Here is a 13,764-nt window from a genome sequence, read left to right as displayed (position 1 = left end):
GTATGTTTTCATGATACCTTTACCTGAAGCAATGATCCATCCTCCTATTGTTCTTGTCTTTGATTTCTATTTCGAATTCATCAAGATCCATGGTTGATCTAATTATGGTAACTTTTGTTTCCTAATTTGGATCTTGAAGTCTTGAATTGATTGGTGTTTTGAAGTCCCCTATATGTTAGAATACTACTGATGTAGTTTACCCCTTGATTAGTACCCTTTTGAACCACCAAATTCGGATTTCATATCTTAAGACTCTGTTTTTTTTAGGCTACTGTCTGCATTGGTCGACTGATTGGTCGACTGGACCAGTCGACCAATCCACTTGACCAATGAGTACAGCAACTCCAGAATTGGTCTGTGTTGGATGTTTTGGTATCTTTTCTGTTAGGGATCTTTCCTAATATGTTGTATATACTTGTTTAGGACCTCCTTCTCAAGTTTGCCAAGATCTTACTTGATTTCTTAGGATTCCTTTGCGAGTTATAAAAGGTAAGGATGGTTATTTCCTTAATTATATACATAGCATGAATCTAGTTTCTATATTTGAATATCATTGACATGTTTCCTAAATTAGATTCTTACAATGATATACTACTGTTGCATAACTTTGATTACAGTAGCATTACTTATTCATATTAAATTGATTCATGTATGATTTACTTACCAATTGTATACAAGTGATTGTAATTATTGATTTCTTTCCATATATGAAGTTACCATATATGTGATGATATGAATTGAAGCATGTGTATGCTTAAGTATGGTTTGGAAAGGAGAGGTGTCCTTTTGACATTTCCGTCCTTGGACTACTACGGGAATATTATGGGATGTTTCCGGAGATGCCCTCTGGACACCTTCCTAAACTATTGGATGACATATCTAGGATTGTCTAGTAGTGTTTGGCTAGGATGTCCTGTTATGTTAGACCCTAATCGGAGGGGTATTGAGACCGAACGACCCGTGGTAGCAATGGGGATTCATGGGCGCTCAAGACCGGTAACCAACCCGTGAGAGGACAGGGAATCACATTGTGGGGGCCATTTATTGGTAGGGTTGCATATGGTTAGACTTGGGCTCACGGGCGCTTAAGACCGGTAACCAACCCGTGAGAGGACGTGAGAGCTTCCCGTTTACCATATGTGGATAACCAATAGGGTTGATGAGTCCGTAGTCGGGGACTATGAGGACTCTAGTGTGAAGGATACCGGAAAGGATCGTCGGGGACGAGGAATGGACGTATCTGGATCTCGACTTGATGTAACTAAGTAGAAGACTTGCATTTGGCTAGGTTTTACCCCGACATGCGCCGTACTTATACCAAATGGTTGTGAGAGAGTGTGTTGACTTAACCCCCTGCCATGGTTTGTCCCGAGGGATGAAGGACCCATTACCAATCGGCTGCTCAAGACCGGTGAAATGATCCGTGAGAGAATCCAAGATATCTTAAATGGTTGAGGATGTGAGTGGACTTTCCTAAAGAAGTACGGTGCTATGACTTAAAGCGTGTCTGCCAATAGAGACCAGCATACATAGAGTTAGATTCATTCATTCATTGTTTGTCTTATATCATATTGCATTTATGTTTGTTCTGGAATCCTGCCATTTATGTTATTATGGATTTTTAACTGCCTTACTGAGTTTCTTTGAAACTCATTCCTTTATTGTACAATGTTTGTTAGACTATCCTGCAGGTACTGAGTACTATGACGGTCCCTATGAAGAAGCCCAAGGCGAGGAGACATATCTCCAGGAAGGTGATTGTGGCTGTCACGCCCTCCCAGCCGGTACCCTATCTGGCATACCCGAGAGTGTGATCCACAGCCCGAAGATCAGGTATCTAGTGATCAACCTCCCACATAAACAATAACATAATCATGAACAACCATAACAAGAGTGCGGAAGATAAATCATAGATCCAATAATGAAAGAATGAATCATAAACGAAACGGAATAATAGATATAATCAGAGTGTCAAACGGATAAGTAAAGTGAAGGAAAAATCCCACTTTACATCCAGCGGAAAAGTAGCTCGAAAGAATAAACTAGATAAAAGCTAATCCCAGTAGCAAGTACATTGGGTAACTAAATTATTCTCCACTTTGTAGACGACATCCTTGTAAGTATAGATCTCATAGATAGCACAAGGACGCTTCCACTCAATGGTCGGACTAAGCATCGTATGGAGCATAACCACCCGTGGGATCTTCGAGTAATTGTGGTAACCGCAATCACCTTCCCTGGAGATATGTCTCTTCGCCTTGCGCTTCCTCATAGGGACCGTCATAGTATTCCGTACTGCAGGATAGTCTAACAACATTGTACAATAAAGGAATGAGTTTCAAAGAAACTCAGTAAGGCAGTTAAAATTCATAATAACATAAATGGCAGGATTCCAGAACAATCATAAATGCAATATGATATGAGACAAACAATGAATGAATGATTCTAACTCTAAGTATGCTGGTCTCTATTGGCAGACATGCTTTAAGTCATAGCACCGTACTTCTGTAGGAAAGTCTCAATCACTCATCATCAGTTGGTAATGGGTCCGGCATCCCTCGGGACATTCCATGGCTAGGGGTATAGTCAACACACTCTCTCACAACCATTTGGTATAAGTACTGGCGCATGTCAGGGTAAAGCCTAGCCAAATGCAAGTCTTCTACTTAGTTACATCAAGTCGAATCCAGATACGTCCATTCCTCGTCCCCGACGATCCTTTCCGGTATCCTTCACACTAGAGTCCTCATAGTCCCTGACTACGGACTCATCAACCCTATTGGTTATCCACATATGGTAAACGGGAAGCTCTCACGTCCTCTCACGGGTTGGTTACCGGTCTTAAGCGCCCATGAGCCCAAGTCTAACCATATGCAACCCTACCAATAAATGGCCCCCACAATGTGATTCCTGTCCTCTCACGGGTTGGTTACCGGTCTTGAGCGCCCATGAATCCCCATTGCTACCACGGGTCGTTCGGTCTCAATACCCCTCCGATTAGGGTCTGACATAACAGGACATCCTAGCCAAACACAACTAGACAATCCTATATATGTCATCCAACAGTTTAGGAAGGTGTCCAGAGGGCATCTCCGGAAACATCCCATAATATTCCCGTAGTAGTCCAAGGACGTAGTGTCAAAAGGACACCTCTCCTTTCCAAACCATACGTAAGCATACACATGCATCAATTCATATCATCACATATATGGTAACTCCATATATGGAAAGAAATCAATATTTACAATCACTTGTATAACATTGGTAAGTAAATCATACATGAATCAATTCAATATGAATAAGTAATGCTACTGTAATCAAAATTATGCAACAGTAGTATATCATTGTAAGAATCTAATTTAGGAAACATATCAATGATATTCAAATATAGAAACTAGATTCATGCTATCTATGTAATTAAGGAAATAACCATCCTTACCTTTTATAACTCGCAAAAGGATCCTAAGAAGTCAAGTAAGATCTTGGCAAACTTGAGAAGAAGGTCCTAAACAAGTATATATAACATATTAGGAAAGTTCCCTAACAGAAAATATATCAAAACACCCGAAACAGACCAATTCTGGAGTTGCTGTACTCATTGGTCGAGTGGATTGGTCGAGTGGTCCAGTCGACCAATCAGTCGACCAATGCAGACAGTAGCTTAGAAAATCAGAGTTTTGAGATATGAAATCCGAATTTGGTGGTTCAAAAGGGTACTAATCAAGGGGTAGACTACATCAGTAGTATTCTAGCATATAGGGGACCTCAAAACACTAATCAAATCAAGGTATCAAGTTCCACATTAGGAAACAAAAAGTTACCATAAATAAATCAAACATGGATCTTGATGAATTTTGAAATAGAAAACAAAGACAAGAACTATAGGAGGATGGATCATTGCTTTTGGTAATGAAAACATGAAAACATGCATAGGTCTTCATGGAATAAGGCTTAGAAGCATAAATCTAAATAAGGAAATAAAACCTACCATATATGTACTATCATGCATCATGAAGAACACATAGCAAGGTAGAAGAGAACAACTAGAATTCTATGGATTATGGATCATAGAAAGAAAACACAACCATTAACCACTAACATGATCAATGAAAGAAGATCCAAAGAGATCAGAATTCAGATTAGGAAATTAACAGTGATTAAATCATGGTTTGATCATGAATCCTTCAAAAGCTTGCAATGATCATGGTTAAGATCATTGTTCTAGCCTTAAATCCTTAGGATGATCATGAGAACATGTTCAGAGATGTTTGCAACAGAGGATGCAGCATCTCTTCTACTGTCTCAACTCAAAAAGGAAAGAAAAACAAAGATGGAGGAGAAGAAGAGAGAGTAGACATACCTTTTGATGCAAAAAGAAGAGTTCCGACGAAGATCCGCCAAGAAAACTCCAAGGATGCAAGAGAGATGACTTGCAGAGGTCTTTGGTTCGTTCCAGAGGGTTTGGAGGCAGCAAATACGAAGTGGGCTCGAGGTTAGACTTAAATAGAGCAAGAATCAACCTAATTGCCAAAGACAGCACCCATTGGTCGAGTGGATTGGTCGACTGGCCCAGTCGACCAATCAGTCGACCAATGCAGACAGCAAGGCCAAAACAGGGAATTGAAGGCCCAGATCAAATCCAAACCTAAAGGGGTTTTGCACACAAGTCAAGTGACTTACCTAGTAGGTAGAAATGCCTTCAAACCAAGATAGAGAGCACTCCAAGTCCATCAACTAATTAGATCTTCATCGGATTCTGTTTCCATAAATAGAACCTCATCATCAACCTTCATGGATTCAAAGCCAGACACCAAGTCCTCTACTGGGATGGCCCAAAGCTGACTTCTTACTTTACTTCAGGTCATCGGACCTACAAATAACAAGGTTCCCGGGTCAAGGTTAGGGCTGGGTTTCACAGTGGTTACCACAATTACACTGAAGATCCCGCGAGTGGTTATGCTCCGTACGATGCTTAGTCCGACCATTGAGTGGAAGCGTCTTTGTGCTATTTATGAGATTTACACCTATAAGGATGTTGTCTATAAAGTGGAGAACAATTTAGTTACCCAATGTACTTGCTACTGGGATTAGATTTTGTCTAGTTTATTCTTTTAGAGCTACTTTTCCGCTGGTTGTAGAGTGGGATTTTTGCCTCACTTTACTTATCTGTTTGACACTCTGACTATATCTATTATTCTGATTCATTTATGATTCATTCTTTCTTTATTGGATCTATGGTTTATCTTCCGCACTTTTATTATGATTGTTCATGATTATGTTATTGTTTATGTGGGAGGTTGATCACTCGATACCTGATCTTCGGGCTGTGGATCACACTCTCGGGTATGCCAGATAGGGTACCGGCTGGGAGGACGTGACAATATCCCAATCTGCCACAACTTTAACCTTTGCATAATCAACTTTAATTCCATCAGCAAAAACAATGTGACCCAAAAAGTTAACCCTGGACAACCAAAAGTCACATTTGCTGAACTTGGCATACAGCTCTTCAACTTTCTTCGAATTCTGTACTATTTGAGCATAACTCTCAATCGGCAAGATGGTGAGATATGTCTTGATTGAGGGTCTCAGTCCTTTGAAGAATTTCTTCGCTTTAGCTCTATCCTCCTTTAAGGATTCAGGAGCAAAGAAAAACAATTCCTCAAATTTCTGTTGATACTCAAGTACAAAAAGGGGACCTTGCGTGAGAGTCATGAACTTCGACTCTTTCGCATCCTTCACAAACTCAGGGAAATAATACTTACAGAAAGCTTCCTAAAATATTTCCCAAGAGATACCATCAGCAGACACATCAACTTCAGGGACAGCCCTATCTCTATTCCAACTAGAGGAGGCACCAAGGTTCCTTCTTTCAGCCATTCTAATAATCCAAAACAAAAGGTCGAAAATCCATGAAAAATTTCATCCAATTTCAAACTGACACTTCCAACATGTCTTACACACTTAACTCAACTGCATAGGCCATTGAAAATCCAAACAAAGCTTCAAAAATCAAATATCCTCAAAAATGGCCAAAACAGCAAAATTTGCCTTTGCTTGAAAAAAAAACAGCTTAAAGGGTCCACTTTCTCTATTCCAAACTCATTTCTATCTTTACCAACTTCGAGTTTGGCTCTGGGAAAAAGGGTTCTAGGGGTTCCTAAAGCTTCCAAGACTCTCAAGAGGCTTCAACACCATCACACAACTTCCTTTGATCATCAAACACAAGGTAGTCTTCATTCTCACTTCTTCTTTTCAATTTACATTTACCTACAACATGATTTTCTTCAAAAATGAGAAATGATTGCTGTTCTTAGTTAGAAATATGACTAGGGATGTTTAAAAACACGCTCCAACAAATTTCCAAACAAAACCATGCTCCAATCAACAAGATTTCCCACACTTTGCACCAATTTCACTATTCACCTTAATAAAAATCCAACTTTGCAAACACTCGTCCCATTTTCAAACCAAATGGAATTTTGACACCAAACCACTTCCTACATGACTGATTTACTATGAGGAAAGTGCCTCCACATTTCATTCGGCCAAATTCCAACTTTTGAAAAATCACAAACCCTAGCCCAAAAGAGGGTTTCTTCTTCCAAAGTTGCTGAATTTTCATGCACACACTGCAAATTTGAAAGATTTTCCTCAAACAAACCATCCCAACATGTTTATCCCAGTCTTATGCAAATGCCAGTATGTTTGAATCGCAAATTCGCCAAAGTCAAAAAAAATTCCGAAAATTACCAAAATGCCCTTCTTCACCAAATATTGCACTGCTTAACTTCCTTTGCTCATGAAATGCAAAACTCAACTTATTTCTTTAGATTTCCAACAAACCACCATGAGGAAAATGCTAGGGGCTAGGAGAGGTAGGCAAAGTGCTAATGCTGTGTCAAAAGCAGAGATTATACAAGGGTAAGGAGACAACAGTCCAAACTCCATATGAGATTCAGGATCAAGATGAAGATGATGATGAAAAGGATTAAGAGGTTCATAAAGATGAGGAGGAAACTATTCCAACTTGACAGTTTGAGGTTAGAGGTCCTTCACATTCAACTTCCAAGGCACCGGGTGTGGTCTCAGTTGTTAGCGAAAACTTCCACACAAGAGAGGATGGAGACACACATATACACTATAGAAGATCAACTAACACGACTAGAGGAGGAGTCTCGAACTATGAAATATCAGCTCGATTCTCAGAAAAGATTACCTAAACAGACAGTTCTAGGAATTCCTTTTATGTCATCACAGATGTATTCACTTTCAGACTTGTAAACCTAAGTGATTAGTGAAGTTAAATTTGTATCACTTGTGTTATTGTATATTATGCTTTTCTTTTGTTGCATTAATAATTGTTCAATGTTTAGTTATGACTCATAACTCATAACGACCACTCACAACCATTACTCCCAACGACAACTTAAAACAACAACTCCCGACTCAGACTCGTACGACAACAAATGACGATAACACGACTCAGAATCATATGACTACTTACTCCCGACAACATCTCACAACAAGAACTTACTCACAAAGACAACTCATGACTCGACACACACACACACAATAACTTTAAAACTAACCACTCAACTTTAACCCATGACTACCACCCAACTACAAGTCATAAATTTTAATTATTGTGCATTATTCAAACTTGGTGCATTATGCTTTATTTATTCAAGTTTCTAATCCAAGGTTCTCTATTATTCAACTCGAAGAGATTTTGTCACGCCCTCCCAGCCGGTACCCTATCTGGCATACCCGAGAGTGTGATCCACAGCCCGAAGATCAGGTATCGAGTGATCAACCTCCCACATAAATAATAACATAATCATGAACAATCATAATAAAAGTGCGGAAGATAAACCATAGATCCAATAAAGAAAGAATGAATCATAAATGAATCAGAATAATAGATATAATCAGAGTGTCAAACAGATAAGTAAAGTGAGGCAAAAATCCCACTCTACAACCAGCGGAAAAGTAGCTCTAAAAGAATAAACTAGACAAAATCTAATCCCAGTAGCAAGTACATTGGGTAACTAAATTGTTCTCCACTTTATAGACAACATCCTTATAAGTGTAAATCTCATAAATGGCACAAGGACGCTTCCACTCAATGGTCGGACTAAGCATCGTACGGAGCATAACCACTCGCGGGATCTTCAGTGTAATTGTGGTAACCGCAATCACCTTCCTGGAGATATGCCTCTTCGCCTTGCGCTTCTTCATAGGGACCGTCATAGTACTCAGTACCTGCAGGATAGTCTAACAAACATTGTACAATAAAGGAATGAGTTTCAAAGAAACTCAGTAAGGCAGTTAAAATCCATAATAACATAAATGGCAGGATTCCAGAACAAACATAAATGCAATATGATATGAGACAAACAATGAATGAATGAATCTAACTCTATGTATGCTGGTCTCTATTGGCAGACATGCTTTAAGTCATAGCACCGTACTTCTTTAGGAAAGTCCACTCACATCCTCAACCATTTAAGATATCTTGGATTCTCTCACGGATCATTTCACCGGTCTTGAGCAGCCGATTGGTAATGGGTCCTTCATCCCTCAGGACAAACCATGGCAGGGGGTTAAGTCAACACACTCTCTCACAACCATTTGGTATAAGTACTGGCGCATGTCAGGGTAAAACCTAGCCAAATGCAAGTCTTCTACTTAGTTACATCAAGTCAGCTCCAGATACGTCCATTCCTCGTCCCTGACGATCCTTTCCGGTATCCTTCACACTAGAGTCCTCATAGTCCCTGACTACGGACTCATCAACCCTATTGGTTATCTACATATGGTAAACGGGAAGCTCTCACGTCCTCTCACGGGTTGGTTACCGGTCTTAAGCGCCCGTGAGCCCAAGTCTAACCATATGCAACCCTACCAATAAATGGCCCCCACAATGTGATTCCTGTCCTCTCACGGGTTGGTTACCGGTCTTGAGCGCCCATGAATCCCCATTGCTACCACGGGTCGTTCGGTCTCAATACCCCTCCGATTAGGGTCTGACATAACAGGACATCCTAGCCAAACACTACTAGACAATCCTAGATATGTCATCCAACAGTTTAGGAAGGTGTCCAGAGGGCATCTCCGGAAACATCCCATAATATTCCCGTAGTAGTCCAAGGACAGAAGTGTCAAAAGGAAACCTCTCCTTTCCAAACCATACTTAAGCATACACATGCATCAATTCATATCATCACATATATGGTAACTTCATATATGGAAAGAAATCAATAATTACAATCACTTGTATATAATTGGTAAGTAAATCACACATGAATCAATTTAATATGAATAAGTAATGCTACTGTAATCAAAGATATGCAACAGTAGTATATCATTGTAAGAATCTAATTTAGGAAACATGTCAATGATATTCAAATATAGAAACTAGATTCATGCTATCTATGTAATTAAGGAAATAACCATCCTTACCTCTTATAACTCGCAAAGGAATCCTAAGAAATCAAGTAAGATCTTGGAAAACTTGAGAAGAAGGTCCTAAACAAGTATATACAACATATTAGGAAAGATCCCTAACAGAAAAAGATACCAAAACATCCGACACGGACCAATTCGGAGGTTGTTGTACTCATTGGTCGAGTGGATTGGTCGATTGGCCAATCGACCAATCGATCGACCAATGCAGACAGTAGCCTAAAAAAAAACAGAGTTTTAAGATATGAAATCCGAATTTGGTGGTTCAAAAGGGTACTAATCAAGGGGTAAACTACATCAGTAGTATTCTAACATATAGGGGACCTCAAAACACCAATCAATTCAAGACTTCAAGATCCAAATTAGGAAACAAAAAGTTACCATAATTAGATCAACCATGGATCTTGATGAATTCGAAATAGAAATCAAAGACAAGAACAATAGGAGAATGGATCATTTCTTCAGGTAAAGGTATCATGAAAACATACTTAGATCTTCAATGAAAAAGGCTTAGAAGCATAAATCTAAATAAGGAAATAAAACCTACCATATATGTAACTACCATGCTTCATGAAGAACACATAATATGGTAGAAGAGAACAATTAGAGATTGATAGATCATGGATCATGGAAAGTAAACACAGTAATTAACTACTAACATGATCAATATAGAAGATCTAAAGAGATCAGAATTCAAATCAGAAGTTTAACAAGATTAGATCATGGTTTGATCATGATTCCTTCAAAAGCTTGCAATGATCATGGTTAAGATCATTGTTCTAGCCTCAAATCCTTAGGATGATCATGAGAACATGTTCAGAGATGTTTGCAACAGAGAATGCAGCATCTCTTCTACTGTCTCAACTCAAAAAGGAAAGAAAAACAAAGATGGAGGAGAAGAAGAGAGAGTAGACATACCTTTTGATGCAAAAGGAAGAGTTTCGACGAAGATCCGTCAAGAAAACACCAAGGATGCAAGGGAGATGACTTGCGAGAGGGTCTTTGGTTCGTTCCGAGAGAGTTTGGAGGCAGCAAATACGAAGTGGACTCGAGATTGGACTTAAATAGAGCAAGAAAAACCTAATTGCCAAAGACAGCACTCATTGGTCGAGTGGATTGGTCGACTGGCCCAGTTGACCAATCAGTCGACCAATGCGACCAGCAAGACCAAAACAGGGAATTGAAGGCCTAGATCAAATCCAATCCTAAAGGGGTTTTGCACACATGTCAAGTGACTTACCTAATAGGTAGAAATGCCTTCAAACCAAGATAGAGAGCACTCCAAGTCCATCAACTAATCCGATCTTCATCAAGATTCAGTTTCCATAAATAGAACTTCATCATCAACTTTCATGGATTCAAAGCCAGACACCAAGTCCTCCACTGGGATGGCCCAAAGCTAACTTCTTACCTTACTTCGGGTCATCGGACCTACAAATAACAAGGTTTCCGGGTCAAGGTTAGGGCTGGGTTTTACAGATTTTGAGTCACTTCTGGATCTATGATTCAGATTGCTCATCTAATACTTGTATTAACTATTATTGACTTCGTAAAACCAAGGCTCTGATACCATTCTGTCACACCCCGCCCGTCGGCCTAGGTTACCGTCCCCGACAACCCGTGGGTGCGATCCGTCACAGGATCCACGGTTTTAGTCTATCAATAATAATAAATACAAATACATGTAATCAAGAGCAAGAATAGAGCAATAATTAATAAAAAGGTTACAGGAGTCCAAATACTCCAATAAATATCCAAGAAATAGCCAAAGGAAAGAATCAAGAATCAAATGTAATATCGAGTTCAGCGGAAGCAAAATACATAAACTAAATAATCTTCTCTTTGGTTTTCTTTTTTAAATCTAAAAACTAGTTTCCTAAATTAGCAAGTAAAGATGTCCTCCAATCTTTCTCCATACGATCATCAAAATCCTGGCAATCTACCTCTATCGGCCAACAATGGGTGCTAAAGGTGCACACAAGCATCTTCAGAAGGCTTCATGCTCTGCAAGTTCATGTATCACTGTATGTGCCACATCAACATCATACGAGAAGGCTCTTTCATACGAATCATCTCCAACTTCCGACGTTGTGCAATCATCTGTACAACTCATACAATATATACAATGAAAGGAATGAGTTCCGACGAACTAAGTAAGGAACAAACAATTCTCATATATATGTCAATACAATCCACGAATGCACATATGAAATGATATGGATGGTATGCAGAAATATGAATGCTATAAAATCTAACTATGCAAGTCTCTAATAGCTGACATGCTTTAAGATATACACCAGCACTCCTCTGGGTAGGTCTAGTCTCTCTGATCCTGGAAGGACTGGTTACCTCTGTAGGGATCCTGGGCAAAGGGGTAAGTCCACACCTTGCTCTCAAACCATGGCTGGGGGTTAAGTCAACACTCTCTCACCACGACCATTGGCAATGAGTACTGGCTCATGTCGGGGTTTCTAATCCAATGCAAGTCATAATGGTAACATACTATATGAAGTTCAGATACTTCTCCTATGGCACCAACCAACTCGGTTCAGTATCCTTCGCAACCTAGGAGTGAGAACCCTCACGGACTAGTTACCGCTGTTGGACTCCACTCCTTAACCCTATGGTCATCCACATATTATTGGGGCAGATGCTCTCATGATTCTCACGACACCCGGTCCGTTCCTTGGACGTCCATGAGCCCAACCCTAACACATGCAACCCTACCATTTCATGACCAACAGTGGACCACTGAATCTCCGCACGGGACTGGTTACCGTTGTAGGATGAAACATAGTCACGTCACCATTGTCACGGGTCACCCGGCTTCAATTCCCCTGCCGAAAGGGTAATAGCATGTGGGGTACCTAGCCATGCAATCCTAAACTCTCTTAGGTATGTCATCAAGTAATCATGATAGTGCCAGAGGCATCAGTGACCATGTGTCCCATACCACAGCCCTCTGATATCTCCAGCCAAGATATCCCAATGGAATACCCATTCCACCACAACTACACTACATCACTCTTTATCATACCATGAACAGTTGTACAATATCATAAAAGATGAAGTACATTAAGGAACACCACAAACAACAATTATACAATAAGATTCACATGCTTTATACAATTACAGCAAGTTACATGATCAAAGAATAGTAAATAGAATAGCTGAATCATCATGTATATGTAATTGCAAATAAATAAGAATGCATGTCCTTACCTGTAATTTAGTAGAAGTCCTCTAACTTGCAATCCAAAAACTATTATAAGATTTTTATTTGAAACAGAGAACACCTAGGCATAGGGTTACAAGAATGTATAAGAGTCAAGAGTCAAAACAATTCAAAAATCAAACCTACACATTCACTGGAAACCAGCCAGTTGCTTGTGCCGGTCGCTTAAGTTAAGTGACCTCCACAAGCGACCGCCCCTGTTTCAAACAGTTCCAACTCCAAAAATCAGACTTTTGATAATCCGATTTCAATCCATTTTGGGATGATCTTAGTCCAAATTTCAAGCTTAATAGGTCTAGAAAAAAGGGGTAACAAGAAACCCTAAAATTAACAAAGATTTATTACCCAAAACATTCCCCTTGATGAGATCCATCCATTAAACAAATGCGAAGATTCGTTTCTGGACAGGATCTCATCAAGAACATTGGAAAGGGATTACAACAAATCAATTGGGTAACCACTAACAAAATGGGGATGGGTTCAAATCAATTAGAGATTAAAAAGAAGAGAATTGCAGATGGAGATTCATTACCTTAACCAGAATCACCAAGAATAAAAGAGAAAAGGTTACATATCATTAACTGCACTTCGCCCACCTTCTAGCACGTTTCCACTGCCGCCTAATCGCCCAAAATAGCAATCCCGAACATAATAATGCGTTAATAGGGCGAGGGATGCTATTTATAACGAATAGGGGGCAAAATAGGGCATTTTCCTGCAAGCAGAACCGGGCGGTCGGTTAAGGCAGTCGCTTGGTTTAATCAACCGCCACTAGCAACCGCCCCCCAAGTATATTGCTATACAAGGGTGCTTTGCTCAGGGGGTTGAAACCCAAACACAACCTAGCCCTAAACAACACATGGGGGATGTCTTACCTTCATTCCAGACATCTCCAAACACCACATGCCTTCTACCAGAGATCCAACTTCCCAGTAAGGCAGATTCTTCAACAAGAGAATCCAGATCCATGGGTTTTGGATATGGATCATGGACTTCTATCTGGACACTCCACAAAAATAATCCGACTAGACCTTCGAGTTCTCGGACCTGCAATACAGATT

Source organism: Hakea prostrata, unplaced genomic scaffold (assembly GCF_041222555.1).
Source record: "Hakea prostrata isolate BN-2017 unplaced genomic scaffold, UWA_Hpros_2 contig_18, whole genome shotgun sequence".
Lineage (NCBI taxonomy): Eukaryota > Viridiplantae > Streptophyta > Magnoliopsida > Proteales > Proteaceae > Hakea > Hakea prostrata.
Note: the sequence above shows the minus strand (reverse complement) of the source record.